The 22,275-nt window shown below is 45.1% G+C and overlaps 1 protein-coding gene across 3 annotated transcripts in view; it reads left to right on the top strand.

The window, feature by feature from the left end:
* Positions 1-22,275, top strand: part of LOC134563470 (adhesion G protein-coupled receptor L3-like) — a 694,578-nt gene that overhangs the window by 408,453 nt on the left and 263,850 nt on the right. The gene's annotated exons all lie outside the window — the stretch shown is intronic.

Below are 22,275 nucleotides of genomic sequence, written 5' to 3'. Positions count from 1 at the left end.
ATCACTACAAAAGAGCTGATCACTGCTAAGAGCTGAATATCACTATAACTAAGCTTGCTAAGTGTTGCCTGTGCCTAGGAGCTTTGCCAGAGTTGCTTAGGCAAGAGGGTACGTAGGTGCACCCCTAACCAGAAACAACCAAGACAGCCGAGACCGACTGAAGCTACCAAGAAAAAAACAAAAGTGAAAGAGGGCTGCATTACTTAACTTTTGCTGAGAACACTCTCAACTGCTACAGGAATTTCTGCCATTGCAGTGACAGTGTAAAACAATTCTGAATCAACACAAGATCAAACATTTTTAAATTGTCCAGAAGACTGACTTTCTGCTGAAAGAAATGTTTGTTGAATCAGAATATTTTGCTTTTAAAAGCTATGTAATTAATAAGAGCACATAAAACACATTTTAAACGGGAAAGTTTTTTCCTAAATGGCAATGTGCATCAGCACATTCCCACACAGCATTTTGATTCAATAGTTCATCATTTTCCAAGGGAAAACAGTGCCTCAAAAATATTTGGCTGTGACAATTCTGTATTTAACTGCATTGATAAGAAACAATACAGTGGTTGTTCCTGTGGATGCATGTGTGTCTGAAGAAACATGGAGACTGGAAGAGCTCAGCCTTTGGAGGTAATAGCTCTGCATTCATCAGGGATCAGCTGTGGGATTGCATTTTATGGAAATGGTTTGCTCTGGCTCACCCTTGGAAAATGTATGGTTTATCCCAAGTCTGTACCCTCCCTGCAGTATCCTGTATCTGTAACCTCATTGGCTGGAGAATGTTACCGTGCCCCTTTGAACCTCTGTGATAAGAATGCTAAGGCAGAAGGCTCTGCCCCTCTTGCCCCTCTACCCCTGGAGGCCTCCTGATGCTCCCTTTCCCTCTCCTCCCTTCCCCCCCCCCCTTTCCCTTCCCCTCTCCCTCAGTGAATAAACCCTCACCTCATCAGCACCCCACCGGCGTCTGAAGTCTCCTTGCCTGCCAGCGCGGGAACACCACGACCCCAAAAGACCCCGGGGGTCTCCGGGGGGCACTCCCCGGGGACCCCCCATAAATTTAAACAACAACAGATGGTGCCCAACGTGGGGCAACAGCATCAGCGACCCTGAGACAAGATGGACCATGGTAACTCCGTTTCGGTGCCGTCTCCGGTGGAGCGGCCGTTCTGGGCCATCGCGGCCCGGGGCGGCCCCTCCCCCACCGCGCAGAGACCTCGTGAGCCACCACGCGGCCATCCCACCACCGCCGACCAGCCCGGCGCGGGCCCGGGTCCCGGCCCCTTGGGGCCCCGGCCCGCCTCGGCGCTGCGCGGGCTGCACAGCCCCGCCGGGCGGCGCGGCCTGGGCGGCGCGGCTCCGCCACGGCGAGGCTCCGGCGTGAGCCCCGGCGCGGCGGGACCGCTGCAGCGGCGCGTGGCTGCGGCGCGTGGCTGCGGCGCGTGGCTGCGGCGTGGCCCCGGCCCGCCTCGGCTCGGCGGCGCGGGCTGCGCGGCAGCGGCGCGGCACCCTCCGGCCCGCGGCAGCCGCGGCGCGGGCGGCGAAACGGCGGCGGAGCGGCCCCGGCCCGGCGCGGCCCCGGCGGCGGAGCGGCCCCGGCCCGGCGCGGCCCCAGCGGAGGAGCGGCCCCAGCCCAGCGGCCGTGGAGCGGGGCAGTCCCGGAGCGAGCCAGCACGTGGCCCCAGCCCCGCCGCAGCGCGCGCGGGCCCCAGCACCTGGAGAAGCCGCGCGAACAGGTGCCCCTCCCCCCGCCCGGCAACAGCGGCGAAGCAGCCCTGGACAGCAGCGAAAGGAACTCAGCCAGACGGCCATCAGAGAAGGAAAAAGCAGTCTTCGGTTGTGCCCAAGCCCCGCACCTTCCAAAACTCGGTTTTGTAAATTGTGTAACCTCCTTCCTTACCCTTTCCCCCTCCTCCCCTCGCTGCTCCTTCTCCCTAACCCCCTTTCCCTTAACAAACCCCCGAGAGTTAACCCCTTCCTGCTAAACCCGGCACGGCACAGCTAACACCACGTGCTGCGCTGTGACCGCATGGCCACCATGGCCACGTGCTCTCAGTCCCATCTTCCGCTTTTCAAGTCCCACAAGGTAAACGCTAAGAAACCAAACCCCAAAGCTAAAGTGAATTTGTAATACCAGTTTTGCAGCCCTGTATAATTGTTAATGCTACTTTGATTCCCTTTCCCTGTTTTTCTGCCCCTGTCCCTTGCTGTTCTGGCCAAACAGCAGGGTGTCCCAAACCCCTCCATTTCCTTCCCATCCCCATGAAGTAGTTTTTACAATTATGCCATTCTAGTTTTGTGTGTGTTCATATTGCAGATTCCCCTGTTTTCTAATTTAGAAAGCAGAGGCCTTTTCAGGTCACAAGTGTGGATCCAAGGGAAGCAGTTTTTAGATTGTCTTCTTGTAAAGCGCGAATCAGTAGTAGACTACTGAATCGATAATGCTTTTTGGGTTTATACTGTCCTCAGTTAGTTCTGAGGGTGATTGATAACCTGATAGAGTGTCTGAGAAAGTATTTGACGGTTTTTGTAGTTTTTTTCTTTTGTTTTTCTTTTGATGACCTAAAACTGGGGGTCTTTTGTTAGGCGGTTGAACCAGTTAGAAAGTGAAAGGAGTGATTTGGCTCAGATCCTTGGGTGAGAATCTGAGGCCGTGTGTGGAGCCCGGGGAACTCCACGTGTTTTCCTGTCCCTAGAGTGGGAGCAGAGGTCAGCGCCTCAGCCTAAGCTGGGGGCTGTGGTGGTCTGAAAAGCCAGTTGGAAAAGACTAGACACTATTAGGCCAGTCACGCTGAAAAGGCTCAAACAAATTTGTTAACTTGTTTCAAATCTTGCAATATAAACTCACATAACCCGTCTACTGCAATTACAAGGTCAGATCAACTGTTCACCTTATAACATAATCCTTACTGCAATTGTATTTGGTTTCATGCTGCAAAACTGTAATTACTGTTTCATTTTTTAAATTGTTAATTATCATATGTCATATTTCTCTTCTCACATTTTAAAGAAAAAAAGGGTGACTTGTGGGATTGCATTTTATGGAAATGGTTTGCTCTGGCTCACCCTTGGAAAATGTATGGTTTATCCCAAGTCTGTACCCTCCCTGCAGTATCCTGTATCTGTAACCTCATTGGCTGGAGAATGTTACCGTGCCCCTTTGAACCTCTGTGATAAGAATGCTAAGGCAGAAGGCTCTGCCCCTCTTGCCCCTCTACCCCTGGAGGCCTCCTGATGCTCCCTTTCCCTCTCCTCCCTTCCCCCCCCCCTTTCCCTTCCCCTCTCCCTCAGTGAATAAACCCTCACCTCATCAGCATCCCACCGGCATCTGAAGTCTCCTTGCCTGCCAGCGCGGGAACACCACGACCCCAAAAGACCCCGGGGGTCTCCGGGGGGCACTCCCCGGGGACCCCCCATAAATTTAAACAACAACAATCAGGAATAGTTCCATGGGATCTTTATTTACTGAGTCCTGCTAAGGATCCGGCTCACTAAATATGCAAGATAAAATTATCTCAAAACTCCAGCGTACATAGGAGCTGATGACAGACAAGCTACAGATTATTTGAGTGCTTTAATTATTCTTATTTGTCCACATTAACCTGTGGTTTCTGGAACTGCAGTTTGATTAAAATTCTTTGATTAAACAGATGAGTTGACAAGACAAATGTTCCTTGCAGCTCTTTGAATCATGGTACAAAATTAGGAACCTTTTCCCTGTTCAGTTTTTGTTCATGTTTTCCACCCACAGCCAGGTGGATTTAGGATCTCTCAGTAGGGACCCAAACAAATATTGGAGCAGAACCACTTATGCAAGAAAGCATAGCAGCAATATCTGTAAAAGGAAGAGAGTGGAATTTCTTAATATCTTGTGCACTGTAATTTTTTTTTTAATTGGTGAAATAGTTACAAACTTCCTAGTTCTTTGTTTAACATAAAAAACCCAAATTAATAAGTCAAGCAGAGGCATTGATCAATACAAATGCTGTCTGTTCAGGCTGCATCTGAACAAAGTTGTCCAATTCCCTTTGTGTTGCTGTAATCAGGATTGTCCTGAAATGGAGGGAAATATGAGAAGAGACAGGCAGTGTGAGAGAGGATTTGGAGTGGGTGGTGAGGGATACTCCAGCTTTGTGCCTTTGTAATTATGCTGTGAAGTAATGTGGAGGGATAGTCTTAGGAGCAGATGTTTAAGGATGTATTGGCACCACAGGAATCTAAGTCTGAATAGGATTTTCCTGACATGAGGCAGAATCCTTTGAAAACACCAGTGGACATGGATCTGCAGGCTGGTGTGCACTAGATATTTTGCCAATGCAGTTGGTTAACAACACAGGAAGAAGTTGTGCCACACCACTAGGACTCCTAATTTCAGCACAGACCTGTTCATAAATAATTTGTTTTGCCTGGGTAACTGGCTTTACAGAGAGGATGAAGAAAGCTCTGCCAGCAACAAGCTCTCTTACCAGCCTCATTTACTTCATGAGGTTGTTGCATAGGTTTAGTTTGAATATGGCTATGCCAAAAAGAGGTTTTGATGAATCAAGAATTGTTTTTATTAAACACAAGTACTAAACCGGATTCATCATCATTTGTGATGCTTCTGACAGAGACAGTTAAAGTGATTTGTTGGTTTTGCTCCCTGTGCAGGCCTTGGACAGAGGCTGACTCATTCAGACAAGGTCTTCACTCTCAGATGGCACAAAGGTCCTGGATACTTCCCTGATTTCAGAACACTGTTTTGAGTATCAAGGCTATTGCAGAGTCTGCAAGCTAGACAGCGAACTCATCAGGTCAGGGATGGTGTTTTAAAACCAAGGGAGAAGTTTGGTCTCCCAGTGGGATCACTGGACTGATTTAGTAAAAATAATTGTCCTTGTTGGAACAGGTTATGTAACGGGAAATATGATCAGATTTGATCAGTGTACAGCTATATTTAAGTGACACAGTGATGTCTGACCACCAGTCCTGCTGAGCAAATGTGCCACGTGGCCCATTTTTTACTTATTCCTCCTAAAACTGATAGATAAAGGTTCCCCAACAGGAACAAAGAGCTTCCATTTTGCTCTGTTTGTTTGCTAATTCACTTGATGTAACAAGTTCCAGGTGAGCAGGCAAAATGACTTCCACTCCAATGTTTTTCTTAGGTGCAACCATGTTTTAGCACTTACCTCATCATTAGAAAGTGCTGCCCATTTATCACATCCTAGAGAAATGGGAATAAAAATCTAAAGCAGCCTATGACCCAGTTTCTTAGCACTGGGCATCCCAATACCCCTTAGCACAAAGGTGATCACAGGGGCAAAACCACAGGGGGTTTGATTCACTTCAGTGTTCCTGCACTGGAAGACTGCAATAACTGCTGAAATCGATATTGATATTCCTCTGTACAAACAGAGCCTTACCAGGATGAAATTCTGTCCTTGGAAACAATGTGGGCATGGATTTACTCACCTAGTCTGTAGTCCTCTTAATTTTACTCATGTGAGTAACTGTTCTTGGCAGGGGCATAATAGAGTCTACGCTTGTGGCCTGGAGCAATTATTATGCTTTTCCTGTAGAGCTGTCTGCCTTCCCCCACCCCTAATTTCCACTGGAAAGTGCCTTGTTTGTCACAGATCATCCCACATCACTGTGGCTCTCCAGGGAAATGACAATAATTCAAGTGCTTGGGTATGGATGTCGAGCTTTTCTCTCCCTGTTGTTTCATGGCATGACTGATGTTACTTTGCCTTGCTTGAAGGCAGTGGTTAAGAGGTCAGGCTGAGCAAAGCTGTGATTGCACAAGATGTTAATGTACTTTGGCTAGTTCATTGTTAATACCATTCTACGAGTGGTGTAAGAGTGCTTCAAAGTGGAACAAAGGGAAAGTGGGAATGAACAAGGAGCAGGGGAAGCAGAAGAGAGCAAGGTCAAAACACCAGTAGCTGCCCCTGGTGGTGTTTGACAGCCTCATCAAAAGCAAAGGACTAAACTGATCTTGAAAATACTATCCCTAGATGCTAGAAGATGCTGAGAATTCCTGCAGCAACTGCACGATGTTTGCATCCTTGTTGTCATTTCCATTTTATTTTTGCTGATGAAGAGAAGACATCTATTGTCTCCTCTGCAAATAGGAGTTACTCATATGCTGTACCAGAGCCTTGGGAGTTTCTGGACTGTCTTGCCAAAGCCTTTACTGGCACTAAATCATCTTTGCAAATATATGCAATCAAGAAGAGAAAAGGATGAGGCTGGATATGGTTTGTTAGAGACACCAAGGAAAAAGACTCAAGATGTGATCCCCTCTGCATTACGGAGTTGAGAGCAGGTATCACTGAAGTTAATGCAAGTTAGTAGTATGGTGTTCAAAGAGGAGAGAGGCCCAGGTGTTTGCTTTGATAGGCACAGCAGGTCCTCCAAAGGACAGTGCTGTGGTGGTGTATCCATGCTCCAGCTGAGATGCAAATGGCCTGTAAGCCTCAAGGGCCACTCCTCCAAGCTCCCCAAGCACCAGCTGGGACAAATGCAGCTTTAGGGGAAGGAGAGGGGAGAAAAATGGTAACATGCTATGGTGAAAACCATCCTATGGTTTCCCTGGAGCATTTTAGTCCACTTCCTTTTTTTCTTTCTTTCTTCCATTCCTAGCATTGTGGAATTGCATTTTATTGAAATGGTATGCTCTGGCTCACCCCTGGAAAGTGTGTGGTTTATCCCAAGTCTGTAACCTTCTCTGCAGTATCGTGTGTCTGTAACCTCATTGGCCTAAAGATCTATCCGTGCCCACTTTGAATCTGCCTGAAAAGGGTGCAAAGGGAGAGGGCCCGCTCTCTTTGCCCTGGAGGCCTTCAGAGGCTTTGCTCCTCTCCTCTCCCCTTCCCTCTCTCCCCCTCCTCTCCCCTCTCCCTCAGAAGCCATATTGCCTTCCTGGGGTCGAACTCCAAATAAATCCTCATCTCATCAGCACCTCACCAGCCGTCTAGAGTCTCCTTGCCTGCCTGCATGCAAATACCAACGAACCTAGAGCCCGGGGGGCTCCTGGGGAACCCTCCCCAGGGATCCCCCAAAATCTAAACCACAACATAGCATCACTTGGAATTAACTAAAGTTGTGGGTTTAAGTTTGTGTAATTTACTCTTGCTTGGAGACACTCATTGGTGTTTTAGTGTACCTTACTCACTTTGATCATAAGTCAATTAGGAGCAGGTAGAAACTAAACTGATTCTGTTGCTCTTAACCAGGGTTTGTATCAGCTTAACTAAATTAGTTTAATTAAATCAAACACTACTGCATTCCTCAGGGCTCAAAAACAGTGTCTGTGCTTGTGCATATGTAACACCAAAGGTGCATGTGTGCTGAATATGTATGACATCACATGCAAGCAAATTTCTGAATAACAACGTGCATATCTGTCTGGGAATTTATAGATTGTCAATTACTCTAATGTTGTGTCTAATGAGGAAATGAAAGTCCCCCTATAAATTCAGCTCACTGCTTTGGTGGCTTTGCTGACAGACTAGTAAACAATTTCTATGCAGAGTGTGATTTTCTAGTTTAGGAATAGAGCCACTTAGATTAGAACTCAGTGTTTTAGTGAGAAATGTCTAAAACGTTTACATAACCTATTTACATATGAATACAAACATTACAGGCTTTATATTAACAGCCCTTGTTGTTGCTCATTACTGTGCATAGAAAAAGACATCAGCATTTCTAGTAGCATCTACAAAATTATAAATATGTGACAGAGTAATTACTGATTTGGAAATCAAAATTATATTAAAATGATTGTAGCATCTATGTCTCCAAAAACCTCTCCATCTGTCAGTTCTAATTTTCTATTGTTTAGGCAATAAACATGAGTCTGATGCCTATTTACACAATTTTGTATGATTCCCACCCACCCCATGAAATTTAAAAAGAAAGTGGATGAAGGAGTTTGATATCAAGGTACCTGAAATTGGTCTGTAGCTGTTTCTTTGACCTTTTCTTTATCCCACATCCACAAAAATATGAGAATTGGTGATAGATGTTGCAGATTTATCTGAAGCCACCAGGAGCTGCCAGGAAGATCATTCTGGAGCTGATTAGATTCTGCTTGCACAGTAAAAACTGCCAAGGAAGTTCCTGCCAGAAAACAAAGGGATCAATTCAGGGCTGATCCTTTACTCTTTTTATTGCAGCCCTACTTGTGTCAAATGGTTAAAAAGGACCTCCTGTAAGCCGGGGAAGCATTTGGTGTGCTCCATGGCACGAGTGAACGCAAGTCAAGCCTTACTGTGGTGACTGTGATGCAAAGTAGAAATCAGGCAGAGGTTGTGATGTCCTTCATTGTAACAGAGCTTTACTTCCAGAAGAGACCCTATAGATCTCAGCAGGTTTGGGCAGCAGATTTCCCAGCCAGTGAACAGTTATAAAAGTAGTATGTATATATATAAAAGTTTTTCTTCTGTGGCTCTTAAAAGACTTTGCAGGGAGGTCAGTGTTGTGCTTCCAGTGGTGCGGAAGAGCAGAGATGTCCCCCATAGGGTCGCTGTGCCTCACAACAGAAATCTCAGTAGAGGCTCCTTCGCCACTTCTTGTCTGTACTTTTGGCCACTAGAAGACACCACCCAAGGGAATTTATTCATGGCTGATAACTGGTTGTTTGTAGGAGTGTCTCCTTCCAGGTTTTTTGGTTCTGGACTGGAATTCTGGCGGGGGGAGTCAGTGGGAGATGATTTGCTTTGAAATAATGTGCTCCCTAGGCAGAGCAGTTGCTGATGTCGTGGGTGCTCAGATAAGCTGGGCATGGATAGACATTGTCACACTGACCTTTAAGAAGGTCTTTGGGAACTGATGCATGTTTTTCCCCTTGCCTGATGATGGAGAGTGAATGCTTCATCTGAAGTGGTATGTTTTCCTTGGCACACATGTCCCAGTTTTAGCTGAGCCATCCTTGATTCCCCCTGTGGCTTTAATTACAGCGCTGCCTCTAGTTATCATGTCTTTACACCTTCTACGTACACCACACAGGGACTTAAAGGCTTGTATATGCATAGTAATGGTTCCACAAGATGAAATGGTGTTGTATACATAAAGCATTCATCACACCTGCAAGGGAGGTTTGAATAAAATGCCATGTAGTTTTACTGCATGAGCAATGAAAGATCAGAAATGACAAATGGGTTGACAAATGGTGTGCAGAGCATAAATAGCATTATTTATTTGCTCAGTCGTGTTAGAGTGAGTGAGATGAGGTGTTTTGAGAGAGTTGTCAGAGCATTTGTAAAGGCAGAGGCTGCAGGATCAAGCCCCAGGCCCTGGCAGTAGTAGGTGGGTAGCCATTAAGTGGAACACCAAAGCGTCTTTTTTCCCAGGCTCTGGATGATTGCAGAGAGAGACACACAGGATGAGACTAGTAGGGGCAGAGGAAATTTCCTAGTTGGTCAGTATTTTAAGGTTTGTCACTCTGTTCACACTGAACTTTCTCAGCCCTGTCCATATGTCTGTACCGGCTAATTCAGTACAATGAGGGGCATTGGCTATTTATACATGACACTTCTAAAAGCCTGGAGTAAGATAAAGTCTTCCAAAAGCACAGATGAGGAAAAGCTTCATCTTCTCAACATTTGGAAGAGAATTAACTTTTGATACATTTGCACTGAGAAAAAGAAGGAAGAATTTGATGCCACCTGTGTCTTAACAAGCAATTCTTGTTTACACTAACAAAGAGAATAAAATGCGGTGACTCACCTATTATTTTACTGCAATCGGGGTTAGCAGTACTGAATATATGGAGAGCTCTGTTGACCCCAAAGGTGAATTGAGATGTCTTCACCCCTGACTGCATACTCTACAGCACCTGAGATCTGTTCCCCACTGCCCCTTGTTACAGCCAGGCTGCAATTTGGACTACCTAAGTACTGCAGGATTTTAAGTCACCATTCAGAAAAAGCAGAGCCCCTTGCAAGGAGAAAAGGTTTGGGCTTCACCAACATAAGGGTGCTCTGCTACGGGCTGGGAACTAAGTCTTTACAGCCATCCGTGGAATTAAATCCAGTTCTTTCAGGTCCACAGAACGGAATCTGTGGCAGTGAATTACTTCAGAGAGTAAAGTAGCTGCAAGCATCATCAGACCAGTGTGCTTGGCACTGACAGTCCGGACAGTGTGCAGACTTCAGAGCTTCTTGTGATTTTAAAGTCTGGGAAGTGTCATGGCATTATTAACAGCTACTTGCTGTGAGTTGCTGAGCTGATGCAGGGGCCCTAGTGTCACATGGCTGGGGGAATTGCTTCTTGGTGCGTGGCTGTCACCTCTGTACCCATGCCTTTGTCTCCTGGAAAGAAAAGGGAGCATTATAAATAAAAACGTCAGTAGGGCACATGTGGAATTGAATGTGTCAGAACATGCAGTAGCAACTTCAGAGTCACAAGCACCCAGCAAAGAGTTCAGTAGGACCAAAAGCCAGTTGGCAAGTTACCTTTGGCTGGGAAACACAGTGTGAGTCGGTGTGTTCAGAAATCATTTACTGGTCACGGTGCCAGTGCTGAAAAGCTACTTGAGCCATGGCCTCTGCTCAGCAAGGGACACTTTTTGGGTTTTCTCCCTCACTGGGGAGAAATTTTCCCATTACCTCACCAAAGTTTGTCTGAGCATCCAGTCAGTTCAGTGGAAGTCCAGAGAGTTTGGGCAGCTGGTAAGTGTTTTTGTCTGGCTCTTTGCAATTCAAGTTTTTGCTTTCATTATTTGTACAAAGCTGGGGACAGGTTTTTTTCCTCAAAATTGGATCTTTTGGTAAGTCAGAGCAGAGGAGCTGTTTGTGTGAGGGCAGGAGGAGGGCAAGACAAGCATTTTAGGGAGAGGGTGGTTAGGATGTAGTGTGTGGCTGATAATCCTGTAGAGAAGTTGGGCAGAATTACAGCTCATGAGTGTGGGTCACATGTATGGCATGGTCCTTTTTACAAATCTTTTGCAATCTTTTAAAACCTTAATATTCCAGGCAGACTTTGGGTGGATGGTTTGGGGGAGTCTTGCTGTTGGCATGAGCTAGTGAAATTCTTCATATATTTTCTTAGTATGCTACCCAGCTCAGACCCTGTTAATGGTATGTTGTGCCTGTAAAGGACTGTTTACACTCTGAATTTGGAAAAAGCCACAAGCAAAACAGCGCCGAGCTAGGCGATCGGCCCTGGGTGAACTGGGTCTGGACTCTGCAGCTCCGTACCCCTGTAGTTCATGAAATACTGCTTTCACAGGGTCTTTTTTATACATGCTTTAGGTTTTGCGGGATACCAGGGTTGGTCTTATCCTTTTTAGCATATTAGTGTAGTTTTTCTTTCTTTCTGCCACATATGACGAAAGTTTTCCCAGAATCGAGTGAATAATTCACATGAAAATCTTTAGGAATACACTTCTTCTGGCGACAAATATTATCTTATCGTGGATGCATATCGAATTCGTATCACAGGGGTTTTGCCAGATGAATAATCCTCTTGTAATACACATTTCTGGAGACAGCAATCCATCCTTGGTAGCTGAGTACCTTTTCCCTTAACACCTGGTGCACGTTGCTCTTTTTGTCACTTGGCTTCCATTGAAAGATACTGTAGTTTTAGTCTTTAGCATGAATTTATTTTATAACATATATTACAATGGGAAACCCCATTGTCAAATATGAGGGCTTTGCATGGCAGAAACAGTGCAGCTCCTTGTCATAAAATGGAGAATTTTATTTACTTTTATTAAGTAACAGAAGCTTAATTAAGTTTCTCCTGAATGTAATAAAACAATACAGCTGAATGTAGATCAGTCCCAAGTAATTGTTTCACTGCTTTAGCAGCTGTTTAACTAATGCTCCAGTGTTTAATAGGAATGCTGATTTTTTTTTTTTTTTTTTTTCTGTTTTAGAAGGGGCTAAGTGGTCTCTTTCTCAGGGGACGGTGAAGTTAGCCTTGGCCCTTTGAACCTAATTAATCAGTGGAAGCTCTTCCAGGGCTGGCTGTGGAATGCTTTTTAATTGCTCACTTGTGCAGTCATTTGTTTTGTTTAACCTGTAAAGGATTAAACTTGGTTATAAAGGTCCTTGCTTCTGTTGTAGAACAACTCCAGCCATGCCTCAGCAGACTCTCCACTTGATTCCCGGCTCCTCCGGGGATGGATCAGGGAGAACTCGAGGGACATCACTCTCTGCTCCCTCTCTCCACACCACCTGGACACACTGGCATTTTTGTGGGTCCCCCCATCACTGCCAGCGAGTTTCCCAGGGTGTGCTTTTGGCAAAGTGAGGATCGTTAGCTGTCAATATAACCCAAGAATTCTCCAGATATCTCCCTTGCTTTCTTTTATTAAATGTGAAACTTCAGAGACAGAAACTTTAATGATTTTCTCTGTGTGTGCGTGTGTGTAATCCTGTATGTTCTGCTGGGATCCCTCTGGTATCCCATGTCTCTGAACAGCTGTCAGGCAGCTCAGATTCTTTTCCAAACTGCCAGTCTCCAAAAATATTTCCTGATAATAAATCCTCCTTTTAACCCCTCCGAGGGTCTAAGCTAGCTCAGGCCTTCTCAGGCTCTGAAGGAATATATCATAGACAGAAAAAAGGACCCAAAAGAGGCTCTAACCCTTAGCTGCAGTAAGATGTTTATTCCAGGTGGTCTCCAGAGGGAAAGAGGGCGTGCACAGAGGAACAGGGTCTTTTCTCAGCTCTTGTCAGGGAGGGGCAAATTGAAACACAGCCAATGGGGTCAGAAAGGGAAGGAAGGGTCAAACTACATGGTACAAGCTCTAGGGGTCCCTGAGGGGGGAGAGACCATTCCCACAGGGGAATGTAACAATTTCCTTCTCTTCTCAAGTATGGAATTTTGCCCTTGAGTCAGTCTGTGCAAAGCAATAGCAGGTTTCAGTGACAAAGCTGCCCAAAACATTAGGGCCAGAAATAAAATCTCTTAAACCAGTTGGGGTGGTGACCAGGACTGTGAATTTCCAGGCTACAGTGAGACTCTGCTTTTTCTTCCAGCCCAAGTGAATTGTTTTGAGACATTGTGTTTCTTGTAATGCTTGCCATAAACATTGAAAAGAAAGCTAGATCATTTTAACATGTTTCAAAAAGGGATATTAAAATTTATCTTCCTTCTTATTATATCCACTGCAGCAAGGCACCCAGTGGCTTTAGAAATGTAAGTAATGAAAAGCAGAGAACAAATGTTAACTATAGAAATTATTTATGGAGACATCTGATGACTTTATCCTGCATCTTTACCCTTTCATCCATCTCCCTGGACTTCAGCTAGTATCTCTGAGCAGCATCGGTCACATATTTTAAAGCTGACTTGCCAGAGACTTGCTCCATGCTCTGGAATGTGGATTTCCCAGTTTTTGCCCCACCTAAGGCTTCCATACAATCCTGTGCAGGCCTATTTTTTTTTTTTTTTCTCCTATGGAACTCTCTGGGTTAGATTATCAAAGTAGGCACTCTGTGGCACAGCCTGCTGCCTGAAAAATGCTTAATAGCTGTCAGCTTCATCTGCTGCCCATGAGAATTGAGGAGTCCCAGGCCATACTTGAACAACTGTACCTTTTTGTAGCTCCTCCAGGAAGAACCGAGCTCTTTGGAAGAATCCAGCCCTGGTGGGAGGCAGAGGCTTTCTGGAAAACTTGACCTTTGAGTTTAGCTTCCCCAAAGGAAGCTGTCTTACAGTGAGTTTAATTCTTTAATTCTCAGGTGGGCTTTGTATTATGAAATAGTGAATCCTCTACTAACAAAGTATTTTCCACATCGTCACAAAGAAGACTTGAGGTTTTGCAGAAGCCCTGTTCCTCTGTTCCTACCAGCTGTTGTCCTGCAGATGTTCAGAGGCCCTTTTCCTATCAGACTTTTTCTCAAAGGAGTTTTTTTAGCCAAATCTCTGTTTTTTAAGCATGTATTTTAAAGTCAGATAAGGTATGTAATGAACAAGTAGTGTCCCTTTCAGGATGGTGACCTGAGGGTGAGGAAGGAGAAGTGCAAGTGTGTGTATATAGCTGATAAGAGACAGACAGATGTGCTGAAAACTGCCCTGGGGAAGGACAAATGTGGAAGGAATAGGGGGCTGAGACGGTAGAGGTGTGTGATCAGACTTTGCCCAGCCTTGTGCTGAGCACAGTGTAAGAAAGCCTCTCTGGAGCTGCTGGGCATATGTTTTTAAAAATGCTTCCTTCCATCCCTTCCTATGTTGCTTCACGCAACCACAAAATGTTCAGTGCTATGTTTAGACATTTTGAGCAACTTCACAACGACGGTTTCAATACATTTGATATTTGGCTTTTTTTTTTTTCTCCTTACCATTTGTTTCTGAATATACTTTGGTTGGGCAATGCGGAGCTGGGAAGTGCATGAAGGTTTTGTGACACTGTGATTTCTCTGGAGCTTAGAATCAAAGTGCAGGCTGCCTTTATTCAAGCTTTGGGCTGAAGATCAAAGAGGCAGCATTGGTTGTGTTGGAATAAAATAAAAAAAGAAATCACTTTTGAATATTGAATATCATACTTAGTTCATTTCAGGATTATTTTTTGAGAAAATGTGTTTTGTTTCTGATTATTGTTTGTCTTGCTTTAATGCCTGAGGCACAGAGAGGGCCAAGTCACCTTTCCACAAGGTGCTGTACAAAATCAGGGACCATGAACAGATTCTGTATTAATAGCACATGATGTGGCAGGCTGTTGGTGGCTGTTTCTTTACTCACTAATATTATCTTTTTGTCTGAGCTGCTTTACCCATGGTGCTAAAGTCACAACCTGTCACATGTTGATCCTGTGTTTCATTTGGTCAGGAAGCTTACTGTACCCTGCTGCCTCCCTCCCCCCGCCCTCACCAAGAGGCTGAGGGCAAATTGCCACCTTAACTAAAATCTGTGGACCTTTTCTTAAAAATCACTTCAGTATCATGCTATTGGCAAGAGCCATGAAGAGAGATGTTGCTCTGGGTTACAGAAACAGAAGTGCCTTGTGTGCCATTGGTTTACTCTTTAATGCATCGGGGAGTTGCCCAGCCTTGACCTTCTGTGCTGTTTGGACATGTTCATTTTTGTTTCATTCAGTTATTATGTCAAATTTGAGATGGAGTGCACTACAAATTTTTTTGGCCCCAAACCTTTCTTTAACCCTATTTGCAGAGGTGAAAGGTTAATATGTTAAACCTACCAGCCCATGCATACAGATTACTTCAGCCCCTTTAGAGATAATATACTCTGATTTCAGTTTTATCTTTTGCAGGAACTGTTGAGTGGCTGGGATGGGGGCAGTGGGTGGTGGCAGTAAATGGCAGCAGTGCCGTGACAATTAGCAAAGAGGGATGCAGTGAAAGTAATACTGGATTTTCCTTGAAAACAGGGTGGAATATTTAGCTATGATTTTTTGTTACTATATTTAAAACGTTTCTAAATGTTCACGTTCAAATTTGCTTTCTGCTCAGCCAGTGCTGAACGGCAAGTTTGTATCTCACAGTGCTACAGGCTGCAGCACTTGGTGTCAGGCAGAGCATCGCTCCCTGTGCTGCAAGCTCAGTAGACAGGCAGGTCATGGTAGACTGAGGGTCTGACCACACTTCAGAGCTGTTGTAGAGACCCATTTCAACTAGCTCTGGGTAGCTTCACTAAAGAAGAAAAAATGGGCTTTAATTCATGTTGACTTGTGTTAAAATGGCAATGAAGCCAAAGTAATGTGGAGTGCCAGCTGAAATTCATCCCAGATCTCCCTTAGCCTTTAATTTGACCTCCTAGCCCAAATTAAAAAACATATTGTTTTCTGTTCACAGTTATTTTAACTAGTGTTAAGTCTGGCTAAACTGATGAGCATTTTATTGGTTGGTTTGTTTTAGGTGTTTGCTCTCCTCTCCAAATACCCTGACAGTGTTTTGTAAAGTGTTTTTTTAATCAGGCTGCTACAGAAGTTTATGGAGTTGGAAAAATTAAGAGTACCTGTAAAAAGCCAGATGTAGTTCTTTAAAAGATGAGCTTTACAGTTTTAAGGCCTGGCTGGTCTGGTGTTTAGCCTTGGGGACCATCCAGTAATGTTAGCCTGCATTGCAAACCTGGCCTTGATTGTGTCCTCATCTCCCTGCAGCTGGAGCAACACTGACTGCTTGAGATGTGCTCAGTGCAGATCTGTTTTCCATGCTGACCCAAACTTTTTGTCCAAACACACCCAATGGCTTGGGCTGATTGTTTTGCCGTTCTTGCTTTAAGGATGAGTCTCTTCCACCAGGCTTGCGTTCAAGTTTCCTGTAGCTGCAGGGGTGCTGCACCCTGGCACATCGGCACAGGGCATGTGGCAGGCTCGCCTGTTGCCCTATACATTCATTGCCTTTGGGGATTCCACCTCCTCTCCTCACTATGCTAATTGCAAGAAGATGGGGCAAAAGAAATCTAAGGAAACTATATAATGTAAGAGACATTACATGATGAAGCAGATGGGAAAAAGCTTTTATTGATTGGGGGAACTCTCTTTTGGAGGTTCATGATGAACCTTATCATCCCCTCTTGTAGGTCCTGCCCTAAACCTCAGATTACTGGCCTGGGGAGTTCCTGGCAGCTGAGCAGATACACCATGTTCAGGAGTACACCAAATTTTTATTAAAAACTCTTAAATCTTGTGAATTTGCTATTAAATGCCTCTTGTTAAATTTTAAGGGCCTTATCAATGAGTTAAAACAGTGCAATTAAGTTTTTTGGTTTTTACTGTGCAAAACTGGTATTAAATTTATTTCCAGGATTGGTTTTCCTTCTTGCTCCCAGGCTCTCCATAACATATCAAGGTAGTCCCTTTGGTGACCTTTGCAGCTCATATTTGGCTCTGCAAGATTTTTCTGGTATTTTGCTGGCTGGGCTTTTGAGGTGGTTTTGGAGGCTTGTTTTCCTTCAATTTTCCTTTTGTTTTAGTATAAAATAATAACAAGGGAAATGAAATAGGTTGGAGCTGTAGAAAGAGGACTCCTTTTCCCAACAAACTTTGTAAGATTTTACAATAATCATAGCAGTTTAAATGTATCTCATTGGCATATCTGTACAGAGGCACTCAGTGAGGCTGCAAATAAAGGGCTCTGCCTCATCCTGTATTACTTTGATCACATAAGAAGAAGCCTATCTGATGACACGGCCGGTATAGTTCCCGCTATCTCTGTCTTCCCGGCTGTGCCAAGAGCTGTTCCCGAACCTGCCAGCAGGTTCAGGTAACGGTGCAGAACAAGGTGGTTCTTCCACGGCAACAGGTGTTACAACAGGTGCCTAGACTTCAGAGCAAGAACTAGAGAAGACTCCTTTTCATACAATTTCTCAGAGACCTTTATTCCCCGAGATGGGGGTACGAAAATGAGCAAAGAACAAAGCCTGCGCCCGCTTTTAAACCTGAGGGGTAGGGAGTGTGGAACAAGCAGGTGATTGGTCCCAGGACAGATGGACAGGCGTTTTTCCATAACATAGAGCAGTGTTGTAGTTTAGATTTAGGGGAGTCCCTGGGGAGGGTTCCCTGGAAACCCCCTGGGCTCTATGTTCGTTGGTATTTACATGCAGGCAGGCAAGGAGACTCCAGATGGCTGGAGAGGTGCTGATGAGATGAGGATTTATTTGGAGTTCGACCCCAGGAAGGCAACATGGTTACTGAGGGAGAGGGGAGAGGAGGGGGAGAGAGGGAAGGGGAGAGGGAAAGGGAAAGGAGCAGAGCCTCCAGAGGCCTCCAGGGCAAAGAGGGAGAGCCCTCTCCGTTTGCACCTTTATCAGGGAGTTTCGAAATGGGCGCGGATAGATTCTCAGTCCAATGGGTTTAGAGATACAGGATACTGCAGGGAGGGTACAGACTTGGGATAAACCATACATTTTCCAGGGGTGAGCCAGAGCATACCATTTCAATAAAATGCAATTCCACAGGTCAGGATCAGGGCACAGATGGACAGCTCTAGGAACATGGCAGGGGTAGGGGAGGTAGACAAAGAAGGGGACATGCCTGGGCAGCACCCGACCCTTCGAGCAGAAGGGAAACAGGGAGGAACCATTGAAATACAGAACTCCAAACAGCTTAACCAAAACTCACCACCACAATTCCTTCCTTTTTGTTTAATTTGAAAAGAAAGGAGAGAGAGAGAACTAACTCTTAAAACTCTTTTCTGTGGCTCTTCCCACCATCTTTCAACGACAGCCACAGTGAATTTGGAAGGAGCCAATTTTTTGGCTCTTTTAGCTAGAACTCCTTTTTCCACTTTAAAAGTTAGGGAAATCAAAAGGATAATGAGAAAAATTATTAGAATATCTTTTACAACTGATGACATCCACCCTGCCAACCCCCAGTCTCTAAAGATGTCTTTCATCCAGTCTCCTGATTCTCGCTTAATTTCTTCAATCATGTTCTTCATTTCTTGGATGGAATCGAAGATGCTCTGGCCTCCACTGGATAAATTGAGGCAAAGCATCACTTTGAAGTCATCCTGCTCTTGTTCATGCTCTGCTGACAGTGTTAGCAGGAACAAAATCCACAGGAGTTCTGGCTTCATTCTGGGGAATAGGAGGATGTCTAAAAACAATATACACATGTAAGAAGGAAAAAAACATTTAACACTCATCAGAGGAACTCATTAAACAGTCTGGTTTAGGGAAAATACAGGATTCGGGTTCTCTACTTCCTTTGCGTCGCCTTTGAGAGGAAGCAACAGCTACATCATTGGGTAGAGAAGGTGAAGGTGGATCTGAATTTAGGGTGTCTTTTCCTTTAGGTGGAATATAAGGTTTGACCCATTTTTGCAGGACCTATTTCAAACCTGAGGGGGTGGACACACAGGTGTATCCTTGACCCCAAGTGACTAAATCAAATGGCCCCTGGACCTTCCAGGTCTCAGGGTTTCACCAGGACTGGTGGTCTCTCTTCAAACTTCAACTGCTGACTCTGGTTGAAATGCCTGAACCAGGAGGATTGAGATTGTCAAATGAACAGTTGAGAAAGTTCATTGGAAAAAGAGATTTACAAAGTCGTTGGTGTGGACTGTTGATTTTGACATCTCCCCTCTGTGTTTCTAGGGTTTTCTTGAGAGTGTGATGGGTTCTTTCTATTACTGCCTGACCAGTGGGGGAGTAAGGGATACCCTTGCGGTGTTCAAACCCCACTCTTGCAGGAAATTACTGAACTCCTTGCAGGCATAAGTCAGACCATTATCAGTTTTGATAATTTTGGGGATCCCCAAAGTGGAGAAGGCCTGCACAAGGTGTTTCTGTGCATCTGTGGTCTTCTCTCCTGTGTGGGCTGAGGCATAAACTGCACCAGAGAAGGTATCAACTGAAACGTGGACGTATTTAAACTTTCCAAACTGGGGTATATGGGTGACATCAGTTTGCCACACCTCACAACTGCCAAGCCCTCTCGGATTAACTCCTGATCCTAACGATGGCAGGGAGAACTTTTGGCAGTTTGGACAGGTATCTATGATTGCTCAAGCTGCACAGGAGTGGCTAGGGCCCTCCACGATGAAACCTGGAAGATCTGTGTGTGATCTTGCATGCATTATGTAATACGGTTGCTCTCGGTGGAAGACTAGATGGATTAGTTTTGAGAACAAGTAAAAAATGACTGGATTGGAAACTTCTTTGAGAACTGCATTTTCAGCTCTTGACACTACCCCTGCTACATAGGCCAAATCAGTAACAATATTAATTGGTTCAGAGAACTTCTCAAAGACCCTGACTACTGCGGCCAACTCAGCAACTTGAGGGGAACCCTCAGCTCTCTCTACATCTGTTTCCCACTGCTGAGTGTGAGGATCTTTCCAAGTCATTACAGACTTGTGGGACCCTCTGGATGCATCCGTGAAAACTGTCAAGGCTTTAAGAGGCTTACGACTTTGCTTTTCTTTTGGGATCAAATTAAATTCAGAGTTGAACAATTTGTGGCCAGGACAATGAATTGAAATTGTCCCTGGGTAGCTGTCTAGAGAAACGGTAACATTTCATTTTCATGGAGCAATTCCTCTAAAGCTTCATTTGTGAACTTTCCTGTTGACAATTTAATTGGTACATGAATGCATGTAAACTCACACCCCGCTAGCAGTCGCATTTTGAGCCTAGCTTTCCTGATCAGCTGGGCCATCAACTCTTGTGGTTTGGTGATACTTTTGGACATTTGGTGACCAAGGAACACCCACTCTGTGATCAAGAGAGGGTCCTTCTGGTCTTTGTCCCACTGAAAAATGAGCCTGTGGAGGTGTGGCAATTTCCCCAGAATAATGAAATTGAATGGGAGGTCTGGCCGGCAACAATGGGCTTGCCGACTTGACATCACTGACTGTACCTTCTCTAACGCTTGCTGGGCCTCCTGTGTCAGAGCCCTCGGAGAATCTAGCTCTTCTCCCCTCTTTAACAAATTGAAGAGGGGGGCTAAGTCCTCTGTAGTGACACCTAACCAGGGCCTGACCCAATTCAAGGACCCACACAGCTGTTGGAGGTCTCTCAAGGTCCTAGGCCTATCATTGATCACACACTTTTGGGGTGTTATTGTTCGGTTTGCAATCTCAAGCCCTAAGTACTTCCAAGGCGGCAGCCTTTGCACTTTTTCTTGCTGCAACTCAAATCCCGCAGCAGTCAGAGCAGTAATAGTTTCATCTAGTACTTCTTCGAGCATGTCACTATTAGGGGCACACACTAGCACGTCATCCATATAGTGAAGGATGACAGCTTCTTCTGCTTTGGCACGCACTGGGGACAGTATTTTGGCAACGTACCACTGACAAATAGTTGGACTGTTTTTCATCCCTTGTGGTAAAACCATCCAGTGGTAACGCTTCTAGGGAGTTTCCCTATTGATGGAAGGAACAGAGAAAGCAAACCGCAGAGCATCGGCTAGGTCTCAGAGAATTTGGAAGAAACAATCTTTTATATCAATGACAACCAGTTTCCAGTTATGGGGGAGCTTTGAAGGGGATGGCATACCCGGTTGAAGGGACCCCATGTCCTCAATGACTGAAGCTAGGACCGTGTAGAGATCAGAGATGAGAGAAACAAGGGTCCAGCCAATATGGTTATATCACACGTTCTCTGCTTTATTCCTCGAGATGGCGGATTAAATACAGCAGGAATAGCTTACTATAACAGGTGCATTCCTATTGGCAAAGCGTGTGAAGAAATATGCAAACTATTTCAAGTTAAGGCAGCTACCGTATTTCTAGCGTGATTACCCTATTCTGTTAATGCTCATACCTTAACACAATTCCTACTACAAAATAAGCTTATCTGGTTCTATGTAGGGTAAACGTTTGAGGCCTAGCAGGCCCAGGTCTAAGGCCTGGTCTGAGGCCCAGTTTGGGATAGCTCTACCTTTATTCTATAAGTCATCCTGCTCCTGCTACAAATGACTTCATTGCTTTTTCGCAGATCCTGGAGGAGACGCCACTTGTCTTTCCCCGTTTTTTTGATGACAAACACTGGAGAATTCCATGGGCTGTTAGTTTCGACAATGTGGCCTTTAGTTAGTTGCTCCTCCACGAGCTTGTTGAGCGCCTTCAATTTTTGCTTGCTCAGCGGCCACTGGTCCAGCCAAACTGGAGTATCTGTCAGCCAATTCAGTTTTTGGATGGGGCGCTCTTAAGTGGCCACAACTAAAAATCCTGGGGGTTTTTTAGAATTTGTAATTGAACCCCCCATTGAGACATGGCATCTGTTTCCCAGAGGGTATACCCAGAATTGACAACAAATGGACATAAAGAAGCAAATTTTCCGTCCGGTCCTTCAATTTGAACAATGCTCTTTGATCTCTTGGCCAATTTTGTGCCCCCGACACCTGAAATCTCGCCAGCCACGGGTTGCAGCTCCCAGTGTGATGGCCATTTGTTTGGTGGAATAAGAGTTACATTTGACCATGGATTCATCATTCCTTGCTTCTGAACATGGTCCCCTTCTTTTTTGAGCACACCCCAGACCAAAGGCTTTTGTTCACCCATAACCTCAGTCCAATAAACAGAAAGACCAGTATCATCATGAGGTTTTGGTGCTGGTGGCAGTAAATTGGGAATTGGAATTGCTTCCCCTATTACTTGACCTTAAGGAAGGAAAAAGGGAGGATGGACACAACGTGCCCAGAGAACAATTTGCTCTGGCTGTGATGGTAAAATGCCAGGAACAATCTCGATCTCAGAGGGTGTGTGTTTTGTGTCTTCATGAACAAGATACTCATTGTCAGCTTGGTGTAAGGTTGAAACTTTTTCAAGGTCAAATGTTATCGTGTGCCAGTCAGGTGAAGCAAAGACCGTGGGTGAAATAAGTTCAAGCCTAAAAGGCTCACACTTACTTCTTGTGGTAATGAAACCTG

The sequence above is a fragment of the Prinia subflava genome, chromosome W (genome assembly GCF_021018805.1).
Source record: "Prinia subflava isolate CZ2003 ecotype Zambia chromosome W, Cam_Psub_1.2, whole genome shotgun sequence".
NCBI classification, from domain to species: Eukaryota; Metazoa; Chordata; class Aves; order Passeriformes; family Cisticolidae; genus Prinia; species Prinia subflava.
This window is presented reverse-complemented; position numbering and strand designations above follow the sequence as displayed.